Below are 12,635 nucleotides of genomic sequence, written 5' to 3' on the forward strand. Positions count from 1 at the left end.
CTCCTCATACGCTGTTACCTTAGATGTCATCAGGGGCTCCTGTGACAGATTTTTATTACCAATCTGCCTGATGAGTAAGATGATTAGGCTGAGGCCGCAGGATCAGTGTGGGAGGGGATGAAAGAGCACACCAAGTGTCTAAGTTTTTAAATCTTTATTAATAAAAATAATAAAACAGCATAGAGTTCAGGGTGTTCCCCATGTCACTCAGAGTAGGGAAGAAAGCGTTAGTGGCCCAAGCCCTAACCCACTTTCATACTCTCACATGCACGACATGAGGCTGGCGAAGCCTGGGTGTAATGTCAGAAGAAGATGGGGAGGGGTGGACGGGAGTTCTTGTCCTGGGTGCTCCAGCTTCAAGGTGCTCCAGCTCTCAGGAGGGTTTTAAGTCCTGGGTTCCTTTGGGGATGTTCCGTTCAGGGACCTCTGCTCCTGATGCTCCTGTACCGGTCAAAACTGGCGCTCTGTGGTCTCCTCAACTTTCCCAAAACACACGGGCTAGACTTTGTTATCCTCTTTGTTTTCCTCGGTGCTGGCCTTCACTTGTCTTGCTCATTATGAGCTGCGTCTGCAGGTCTGTTCAGCTTCGTCTTCCTTTCTCACGGCTGGTCAGTGAATTCCAGGCCCCTGTCTTTCTCGGTAGGCAGCCAAGCATCAGCTGTGAGCTGCAGCCATGGGCTGAAGTCAGTGCCTTATCTTCTAACTAAGCGAGCTAAATTGTCGAGTTAACCCATTCTCTGCTTTCTTTCTCCTTCCCACTCTGGCCTCTGCAGCCTGCAAAAACAATTTCCATTCCACACTCAAACATTTAACCCTTCCCCAAAATGCCTTGCGATGCTTGCAAGAGCGTTAGCAATATACAGTGCTAATCTGCCTCCCCAGGGAATCTACGGGAGGGAGGGGGCTGTTGAGGTGTAATGCTCCTGGGGCTGATAGAGAGAGGAGTGGTTGTCAGAAGATTCCAGGTTTCCCCACTATTAGAACACCGTCTGCATGTCTGTTTGTTTCTCTCTTGCTGACAATCTTCTTCTCTTTCATTTTTTTCCTTGTTACTCTCTGGCAAATGGGGAAGATCACAATTGTATACTGACCACATGCCTGAATTATCATTAATCAATTTCTTCAGTTGACTGGTGGTGAAAGATGGCTGCCCAGTCTAGGAGTTTCATTTTCCAGATAATCCCTGTGGATGACACTGTATGCTGACTGCAGGGGGCACATGAACACACAAATTGAGACAGGCCAAGGAAAACAAGCTACTGAGCCTTATTTTTGAAAGAATAGAAGCCTGATTGAGAAATGCTGATTGTAATCAACTTTCAGATGTAAAGGGAATAGTTGAAATGGGACATTAAAGAAAAATTGATGTGTGTGCGCTAGGTAATTGGAATGGTTCTGTTTCTGAGACATATAAACACAACTGGTTTTGCATGAATTTTATATTGTTCAGAATGGCACAAACCAAACTGTGCTTTCATTGTGAAGGCCCTTACTGCAGAAAGTGTCCATTACCACCATCATTTCAAGGCTTTGTTGGCTCATATTAAGGATTGCTGTGGTTTCATGTTGTATATTATTTAATTCATTTTGATAAGTTAATGCTGTAGCATTCTTTAGGTCCCTCATAATCATCCAATTGCTTTTGCTGTTGTAGAAAAGTGTCCAATTTAACTGGCTGAAGTGGTGGTGCCTCTTAATACCTGAGGAACACCATGCTCCTATTCTGAAGTATTTTGTAATGCTTTAATGAAGTCTATCACAATTTTTAGATACAGTATTAAAGTATGACGCACAGGGCAGCTAAGAGCCATGCTGATCTTTCATTAACAGTGCTCCAGTATTTTAAAACAGACTGAATTTTCTATCATTGCTTATTAGCAGCAGTGCAATTTTTCAAGCATCACATCATTAGTCCTCTGGTAGTGGTACTGACCCTAATGAACTAACCAAGTGCTTATGATTGCTACACATATTTTAATAGGACAGTTGAAAGTAAACACATGCAAGTTTTATTCCTTGTGACAGGTGAAAAATGTGCACATTTAAGTTATGTGACTTTGCAGTACATTAGTCGTGCTTTTCCATATGTTTTTGCTTGTATTTGTTAAAGTTACAAATCATTAACATTATTATTGTGTGTAGTTCCAACAGTATGCTAAGCACTTTACAACAAGGGGTATTCAGGTCCATTGCCACAGCACTGTATATGTGTAGGCAGGCAGTGAAAGCAGCTGAACCCAGGATGAAATTCTCCCTAAAAAAAGGCTATGTGATGCTGGTACTGCTTCTCTCCCTAGGGGATTCAGCTGATGGAAGGTTTTAATTTTTATGGACACAGATATGGAGGAGTCTTGCTAGGAGGTGATGCCCATTTTGAGTCTATGCTGGATAGCTCTGGACATGTTGCTGCAGCAAGATTTGTGAGCACCTTGCACCACCACAGCGATGAAGTGGGTTTTAGCCCACGAAAGCTTATGCCCAAATAAATTTGTTAGTGCCACAAGGACTTCTTGTTGTTTTTGCTGATACAGACTATCATGGCTACCACTCTGAAACCTGTATAACTTGGTAAGTGAGAGTCTATGACAAAGGGATGGGCTCCACCATAAGCAAACTGGAACCAAGCAACTTTGTGTTCAGTGATCAAAACCTCATCTCAAAAGAGACATACCAGAAATAAAGGGTCTGAAGATGGGAAAAAATAGGATTAGAGGCATGGGAAGGCATCCTCGGTAGTATGAAATATCATCTTTTATACTTCAGGGCATTGTACACCACCTAGCACCATGGGCCCTGGTTTGCGAGTAGGGCCTTTAGGCACTATGGTAATACAAATAATAAATTGACTGCTAGCTGCCTAAAGTCAGGAAGAAACTTCTCCTAAGAGGAAGTTATTCCATAATTGTTCATTACAGAAATTCTTGGAACTTCCTCCAAACCATTTGGTAGTGGCTACTTTTGGAGATAAGGTAAAGGACTAGATGGACCACTGAGATGATCCAGTTATGGGGATACCTATTTTCCTATCTGGAAGAGCTATTGCTCTACCTGTCAGATACATGAAAGAAAATGCATTTGAATTAAATGAAGCATATGTAAAATTACTGAAGTGCTGTAAGAAAAATGGCCATGAAGAGTTAACTGTGATAGATTTTTATTGTAAATTTATGTGAATAAAAAATCAGCATGAGTAGGAAGAGTCATTTTGGGTAGAAGGTCATTGTTCTATTAATAGGGAACAAATAGGTTTTGCAAATGAATGGGTCTTATTTTTAATTTGATGAGAGGTGGGGATACCAGGGGAAGGAACTGAGGTTGAAAGGAAATTTAATCGCTGTATCAAGAACCTTTGTCACTGAAAACACAGTGAACAGATTAATTCATTTGCAAGCTGTAATGAATCCCTACTGAAAAATAATTACCTTGAAACTTTACTTTTAAGGTGAAAATATTTGACTCTAAGAATCAATCTTCCTTTCTGGTTACCATTCCAAAACACATTACTTTTTGGATTTCAGTACAGTAAGATGGAAGTTTGTCTTACCATTGCTCTCCAAAGTTCTCATCTTTTTTATCATACATAGAATACAAGGATAATTTTCAAGATATTTAAACATGTGTGTGAAAACCTACCTAGGAAAATCTAGTAGGAAATTGTAGTAAAGTCAAGAGGGAGGACTGAGCAGAATTTTGCACTCTGTTTGTAAGATAGTAAATTAGGTGAGGGAGAAGCATAAAGGTTAGTTTCCCAAATGATTTGTAATGAAGTGTAAGAAACAGCACACACGTTAACCAACAACTCCATTGAATGAATTGAAGTCAGAGAGTAATATCCCATGGTAACTCATAATACACAATATGTGGTGTACCACACAGGTAACTTGAATGTTGTGTCTTTTTGGTCACTACTGTAAAAGGTGTATAAGTATGGGTAACAAGTTCTGATCCTTTCTAGGCCTAGGGTACAAGAGAAATGTTCTTGTTGGCCTTGCAAATATCCTCTAAATCCAAGAAATGGTTCTGAATGAACTCCCCAAATCTAAATAGCCCTAAACTAGATCCAAAACTGGTTACTGACTCTTAGTTCTGTAATGGGCTGAATCAGAACCTACCTCTGAACATCCTTAGCTTTGGTAAAGTTTGAATCTAGACTGTGATGGGAAATGTGGAGTTCCATCTCATCTATGCATACAGCTCAATAGACCCACAATTACCCTAGCAGTGACCTGTGATGTTAAACCATCCTCATGCCTCGGGAGCTGAGGTTCATCTTTAAAAAACAAAAACAAAAAAACCACACACACTTTTTGTTTTTAAGTGAATTTAGTGCTTTCTGTCAGGTGCTAGGTTAATAACTGTGGAGCTCTAAACCCTTCATTTATGCAAAGAACAAGTACACCCTGGGTGGACAGTGGCCATGCAAACTTGACATTATTCTATTGATTTGCCTCCTCCATCAATTGGAGGGACTATCTCCAGGGGTGAGAAAGTAGTTCTCCTTGCCTGTACAATTGACAGTTTCTCTTCTGGAGATTGCCATCAAGAGTATCAGTTAGTATCCATATTTCTCTTGTGCAATAAGACCGGCCAGGATCACCAACTTATTTCACATTGACCACAAACCAGGCATAAGTGCTAACAAATTTCCAGAAATTGCAAGTACGGGGTGTCACTTGCTCAACCCACTTGGCTGTTAGCAGTGGTACTGCATGCTTATATACTAATGCATATTGTAAGTGATTTTTTTTAAACCTATGAGAAGAGGCGGGCCGGTGAGAATCCATCACTGAAATTCCAGTTAGGTTAAGCATTTAGCTGAGATGAATATATGGAAGGAAAAGAGCAAATGAGTGGATAACTCCATGCTTAATGAGTTTCTCAGTAAATGTCACAGGAACGCTGAATCTGTGGAATTGTCCAACTCAGTGTAACAATTTCAACTGCTAGTTGATCATCCTCCACAGAACTTACTTTACATCTCATTAAATCTGTGAATGAGATGTGAAATTAATTCCTCTGTGCTCCCAGAATGTGAGTGAGGACTGGGTAGATTAAACTTCCATTTAAAGTGAGGGAGGGGAGTTATATGTCACAGAGCCGCTCGACTCTGAGAACCTTTAGTTCTGGCCCTCAAAAGATCTCTCCAAAAATATATATCCCATGCCAAGAGAAAGAAAGAGAGTGATCCTAAAATGAAAGCAGGAAAAATTAGGGTGAGAGGCATGCACGAAATGTTGGGGGTGGGGAAGAATTCATAAAAAGAGGGAAGCCAGGGACTGGTCATGGGAGAAATATGAAGAGGGATAAACTTAACTGGCAGAGAAAGAACCATTCCATAAATGGATTTACTTTTTAAAAGAAGTCTTTAAATACAAGATTTAACTTTTGCTACTGAAGAGGTACATTATGCACTTGGACAAGACAACAATGTGCCTCTTATCAGGAATTTCTTATTTCTTGGCTCACAGGCTCTATCTGAAAGGTTAACTCAGCCCTCCTCTTAGAATGAGCCTGGCACCCCTGTTCTAACTTTCTTGTGGAATGCACGGGAACAGCAGTTGTTGTCATCAAGGTCTCAGGGAAATAACCTGCTCACATGGAAAAACAAATATTGACCATAATTTATGCTGATGACAAATTCAGTTCATTCTTGACAACAGATCTCACAAAGGGCCTGGTCCATCACATTACTGTGAGCTTCTACAGCTCATTTCAGGTCTAGGGGAAAACTGAGCAAGGTCTTGTAAAGAGATTGAAATAACCCTGTGTGACCACTCTAGGTGGCTTGTCAAGATATCATACTGCTGGGTTCATCACCTGACAATCTTATGTAATTTAAAATATATGACCTTACCATCCAAAATAGGAAGGGGATCAGAGAGCCAATGGGTTTTCAAGTGCTTCCAGGCAGAAAACCAGAAACTATACTGTAGGCAGAAGGTTTTTCTAAACAGAACATTCTCTAAAAATTTCCATTAGACGTCAGCAGGTCTTTAAGAAATGAACCGTTACCGTATTGTTGTTCTAAGGCTGATGCCACTCAAGATACTATGTATTTCACTAGGTCCACTAACAAACCCGTGGGATATCAGACAACTCCAACCTGCATTTTTGCATCCCTGATATGTTGAATTTAAGTTGGCATTTTAGTGCTAAAAATATTACAGCTTTCTTGGGCAATGACTGGAAAGTGAAGAGAGAAGAGCCTTTCGTACCCAGTGCCTTCATAAATTACAGCAGCAGTATTCTCATGGGAAGAAGGGGCTGAGGCAATTTTGCTATTTTAAATATGAACTTACCTCCTGCTCTTGCAGCTACCTACTCAAAGCTAACAGTGAATAGTTGTAGCTAGACTTTCAATCTATGCTACCTACATCCAAAGTACACTGCCTTTGTGTCATCAGGGATTGAAATGTGTGGTAGGTTTGAAAACAGTTCAGGGGGGAGAGGGGCTTGTTAAATGAAATGAAAGGCCTGTGGAGCATGTAGTGCTTGAATTTGTCAGGGTAACTATAGTTCTTTCCTTATCATTCTACTCCCTTCTGTATGTTTGCTTTGTTATACATTGGTAAACTCCACTCAAGGAGCTGTTCAGGATAGTTCAAGGGGGCATAATGTTCCTGTTAGAAAATGTCTATAGACACTTGTGGTTAAACAAGGATGAAATCACCTAATCAGAGAAAAAAATTACTTTAATTCTAGGCAGGAAAAAAAGCAGAGTAAGAAGCTGCTTATTTTCTTCTTTTGAAAATGTCAGTTTGATCAAGAGACCAGATCCACAGAGAGAACTAAAATAGAATTAAATGAAAGCATCCAATAACACTGGCCTTGTGATTTGATTACACCCCAAAATTGGAAAATTGCAGGCTTGAAGCAAAGTTTAAGGCAATTAACCTGACCTTTTGGGTGTTATCAAATGAGACATCCCTCTGGAGGTTTTTTTCTGGTTGTAGAGAACTTCTAGCCTGGGGGTTGGGAGAGGGGAAAGATATCATAGCAGTGTAAAGTTCTGGTGACAAAGTGCCATAGGACTGACTCACTGGCACTTATTTTAGAATCAAATCAGTGTGTTTATGGATGTGTTAGGAGATGGTGAGGGACTTTGGAAGTTGCCCTGGTGGAAGTATCTTATGGCATGTATGCAGCAGTGCCTGATAAGTTACATACAATATAAGGGAGGCTGAATCTCACCAGTAAGACTCATGCATAATATTACTGATTTAGGTTACAGAGGTAGCATTTTCACAGCTGTATTTCATTTTTTATTTGAAGAAAACTATCAGATTTGAGAGGAAACAAATGAGCTGCATAAGGCAGATTAAAAGAAAGTTCTAAAATTACTTCAGAAATGTTTCTGCTTGTAACTGGATATGTCTGTGCTCACCTGACCTCCAAATTTAGTTGCTGGTACACATTTGAGATGTTCGGCCTTAGGCATAGTTGGAATCCCCTGGGCAACATTACATTTTATATTTCTGAATTATAACTGGAGAGGATAAGGGTATTCGTTTGGTAAGGCTGCCAAAACTTAGCCCCAAATCAACTTCACTCCAAATCTGTTTCTATATTTTTGTGAACAAATAAGTTGCAATCAAGGAAGAAGAAAATGTCTGGAGAGAATCACAGCAAGGTTCTAAAATGTTTATTTTATATACGCAAATATGCATATTTGATTATTCCATATTTATTCTTGCTATACAAGTTATGTTTATGTACAAAGAATAGAGACTCACTACTAATTCAGATTAAAAACACCATAAAAAGTGTATATGCATATATGCACATGATGCCAGAAGGTTGTACAAGGGTAAATTTAATGTCATCCCATCCACCCCTCGGACCCAAATTAGGATGAATAGGAAGAGGAAAATCATATGTAAATAAGCCTTTAGATTTTCAATCAATGGATTTCTATAGTCAAGTCCCATTGACTTTGAAAAATGTCAGCATTAGAAACTAAACTTAAATGTTGAAAACAAAAAAAACCAAAAACACACACACAACCCCTCTTCCCCCCGGCCCAAACCGCTGCTCTTAATCTCTCCTCTAAACCTCACCTCTGCTGAGAGCTATCTGCAAATTATTTCATGATGACTGGGCAGAGAGGGTGTCTACTACACAAAATTAAATAATTCCACATTTCTCCATCTCCACCCTATTTCTCTCTCACTTCCTACTGTGTTAAATTTAGATGTTAAACTCTCTTATTTTTTATGTGTACAGTGCCCAGCACAATAGGGTCCTAATTCCTGATTGGAGTATCTAGGCAGTACTGTATTATAAACAACAATAAACCTTGAACTACTATATCTATTGCCCAGCATGCCCTGGTATCTGGTGATACATACACATAGTGAGAGCAAAGGAGAGAAATCAGTTACTTCTGAGATTTGCCAAAGAAAATGTAAACTGCAGTTTTAACGTAACAATTTAATTCTATTTGATTATCAAATACTAGAAACTGTTCTAAGGCCCAGTGTTTCTGTGTATGAAACTGACAATCTTCAGGGAAATGAATGAATGTTTTAATGTAACTCTGATATACAAGTGTGTACACATGTGTGCCATCTCCAAACATTCAAAAATAATGAATTGCCCCCTGCCTCAATCACTACATTGGCTTCAGAATCTTTTTTTCTCTAAACAACAAACAAAAGGCTTTTTTGCTTTTCTTCTCGGTCTCTGAGCCTTATAGTACACTTCCGGCACACTTTCTAAGGTTGTCTCCACAACCGTGAGAGCTAGAAACATAATTGGAAAAACCCCAAACAGGTTCTCATGGAATTTCTTGATTCCAGCAACTGGGGCGGTAAGTAATACCAGCTATTGCGATAGCTGTGGTAAACATTATGAAAACTGGCAACACTGATTTGATATGTCAGCTTTATAGAATTAAGCTTTTTTTTTTTTTTAAATACAGTACCAGAAGAGAAGCCAGGGCCGTCCTTAGCCATACGCAGAATAGGCAGCCGCCTAGGGCACCACTAGGTCTGGGGGCACCACTCTGCCAGACAGATGGGAAGCAGTGGAGCATGTAAGAGCAGGGCTGCTGGGTCCTAGAGAGAGCCGAATGCAGCACAGTCTGAGGGAGGGGATTGGCTGCTGGGGTCTCTGGGAAGGAACTCACCTGTGAGTGTGACTCTTTCCTCCCGGTTTGAGGTGAGGCAGGCTCGGCGGCTCTGGCAGTATCCTTTGTCATCCCCCATAACATCCATTCTTCTCCCCCCTGCCCCACAGAGCACCCCACCTTTCTCCCTCCCCCCACTGAGCACTCCTCTCTCCCCGCTCCCCTCCCTGGCTGCCTGCTGAAGAATGAAAGTGAAAGTAACTCACTTCCTTGGCAGGCAGCCAGGATTGGAATGGTCACACAGGACTGGGGATAGCCAGATAGCATGTGCAAAAAAAATCAAGACAGGGGGTTGAGGCAGGGTGAGCAGTTGTCCCACTTTTATAGGGACAGTCCCAATTTTGGAGTCTTTCTTATATAGGCTCTGGTGCCTGTTTAAGACAAAGCCTCAAATATCGGAACTGGCCCTATAAAATCAGGACCTCTAGATCTGGTCACCCTAGCTGGGGAGCGCATCTCTTCCCTGGGCGGAGCTGCACAGGGCAGGATGAGCTGCTGTGGCTCCATGGGTGCCCCGTCCCTGAGATCAGATGCTGTGCTAACTTCACCATGGTCCGTTGGGCTGGCGGAGGTGCCTATTGGCGTGTGATCAGACCTGAGGGTTTGCTGCTGCTGTTGCCACTCTGCACCCTAAGAGGTAGATTTTGGGGTCCTGCAGTTTTCCACCTATCTCCTCCTCTACTTCAGCTGTTGGACCAGCAGGCTGGGGGGTGAGCCAAGCATGAAAGCAGTGCTGTGTTGCCATTTAGATTGTCATTTAACAAATTTGTTTGCCAAAAATGCTTGCTAACAATCCTGAATTCAATTTCAATTTAAAAAAAAAATCAATATCTTAGCCAAAAAGAGAAAATTAAGTTTTTGACAATTATTTGTGACGAGTTTGGTATGGGGAAGGGAATGGGCCAGTTTTCATCAGAAAAACAAAAAATGTTGACTGACTTTTCTATAGCCCTGTTACTGCTAAATAGAACCCTCCAAACAACTGTAAGATGCTCATCTCCTTACTAGTGTATACAGCAGGGGTTCCCAAAATTTAACAGCCCGCGAACCCCTTTCACTAAATCGTGAAGTGTCATGAACCCCCTCCTAAAAATGAATATTTTTAGGGATTTAAGTTTAAATTTCCTCAGTGTGATGGATGCCCCAACTGCCTGCACCGCTCTTCCTGGGGCTCAGGCTGGGGTTTGGGCTGCCGGCTCCCCCACTGATGGGGCTGGCAGTCTGAGCCCTCCCCCCTAACTGCCCAGCCCCACTCTTCCTGTTACTCGGGCTGCCAGCCCCGCACAGAGCACTGGAGTTCAGGCTGCCGGCTCCCTTGCTGACTGCTGGGACTCGGGCTGCCAGCCCAAACTGCCCAGCCCCACTCTCCCTGGGGCTCAGGGTGTCTGCCCTGCAACCGGGTCCCACCTGCTGTCTCCAATGCCCAGGGTCCTCTGGTCACCATTAGTGAAATTTTTCTGGCAAATCCCCTGTAATGTTCTGCGAACCCCAGTTTGGGAACCACTGGTATAGAGCAGGGGTCGGCAACCTATGGCACACATGCCAAAGGTGGCATGCCAGCTGATTTTTGATGCTCTGGGGTTCTGGCTGCTGCCTCATTGCTAGCCAGGGTCCCGGCCACCGGCCCTACTCAGTACCCGCTGCTGGCCTGGGGACCCCCAAGGAACCCCAGGCTGGCAGTGGGCTAAGCAGTCCGGCGGCTGAGACCCCGGCTGAGCCACTCAACCCACTGTTAGTCTGGGGTTCCATTCACTCAGCTGGCAGCAGGCTGAGCGGGACTAAATTCAACGAAATAGGAAAACAAGAGCAACTAATGACCAAGTGCAAGAACCTAGAGAGCATCTTGAAGCACAGTGATAGTTTTGATTTAAATGGACTTGAACTGTACGAAGAATTGAGTACACTGTCATCAATGTTGCCACATGCAAAATCAGTGATGGACATTGTACAGTTTATTCGTACCAGCAAACTTGTTGATATATATCCCCTAATGTGTACATTGCCATTCGTAGTCTACTGACAATTCCTGTAGCAGGACCATCAGGAGAACAGAGTTTCTCAGAAGTAAAGCTCATTAAAAACTATCTCCGCTCTACAATGAGTCAGGAACACTTGACTGGTCTTGCTATTCTTGCAATCGAACAAGACATCACTTTGTCTTTGTCATACGATGACATTATTACTGATTTTGCAGCCCAAAAAGCCAGAAAGATTGCTTTTAATTAAAACCAATCCTTGTTTCAATACCTCTTCATATACATTTCCAATAATATGTTGACAAATTAAAAAAAATATTATTTGCATCATTCTGTCAAATCAGAATTTTTTCTATAGTGCTACTTCTTTAGTGCTAGTCCATCAGCACTACAGTATGCTTAATTAAGTTAAACTGGTTTTAAAAACATGCATGTGGCAAGTTTTCCAATACTGTAAGCTTATGTTTGTGTTGCTCAGATCAAGTCAGGCACAGGGGCACCAGTTTAATAATCCTGCCTAGGGCACCATAAATCCTAAGGACGGCCCTGAGAGAAGCCATGACATTTTAGAATGTGTTATTGTAGAATTTATAGGTTCAGTAAGTGTTAAGTATACTAGAGTGCTGGCTGCTGCAATTGAAGTTTTAAAAGGACTTGCATTCTAATCCTTTCTTTTGAGATGCTTAAAAAATTGTGTTGCAGCTATTTTTTTTAATTTAACTCGAGAAAGAAAATATTCTTGCTTTTTTATGTCAAATGGGTGAAAACACATTCTGCTCCAATCTAGTTGTATATATCTTCTGATTATGTTGTGGGGGAAACTAAACAGCCCTTTTTCAAAAGGTTGGGTGACTTTATAAATGTAGTGTAAAGTTATTTAGGTAGCAGCAATATACCTGCTAATCAGTTGGGATTATATCTTCCTGGTGTACAGGTAGAATCTCAAGGCGGTCCTGTCATGCTATGTTGATGTCAGCTGGCGTTTTGTGGTTTCCTAAAACCTGATAACTGGAGGGCTGATAGCAGCATTCACATTTCCATAAAAGGTGATATTTTGTGGGCAGTGAAGCAGGAAGGTGGATTTAATGTTGTTTTCAAATATTGAAATATATAAAATGTGAGTATAAAATCATAGAATATCAGGGTTGGAAGGGACCTCAGGAGGTCATCTAGTCCAACCCCCTGCTCAAAGCAGGACCAATCCTCAACTAAATCATCCCAGCCAGGGCTTTGTCAAGCCTGACCTTAAAAACCTCTCAGGAAGGAGATTCCACCACCTCCCTAGGTAATCAATTCCAGTGCTTCACCACCCTCCTAGTGAAAAAGTTTTTCCTAATATCTAACCTAAACCTCCCCTATTGCAACTTGAGACCATTACTCCTTGTTCTGTCATCTGCTACCACTGAGAACAGTCTAGATCCATCCTTTTTGTAGCCTCCTTTCAGGTTGTTGAAAGCTGCTATCAAATCCCCCCTCATTCTTCTCTCTGCAGACTAAACAATCCCAGTTCCCTCAGCCTCTCCTCATGAATC

The sequence above is a fragment of the Gopherus evgoodei genome, chromosome 7 (genome assembly GCF_007399415.2).
Source record: "Gopherus evgoodei ecotype Sinaloan lineage chromosome 7, rGopEvg1_v1.p, whole genome shotgun sequence".
Lineage (NCBI taxonomy): Eukaryota > Metazoa > Chordata > Testudines > Testudinidae > Gopherus > Gopherus evgoodei.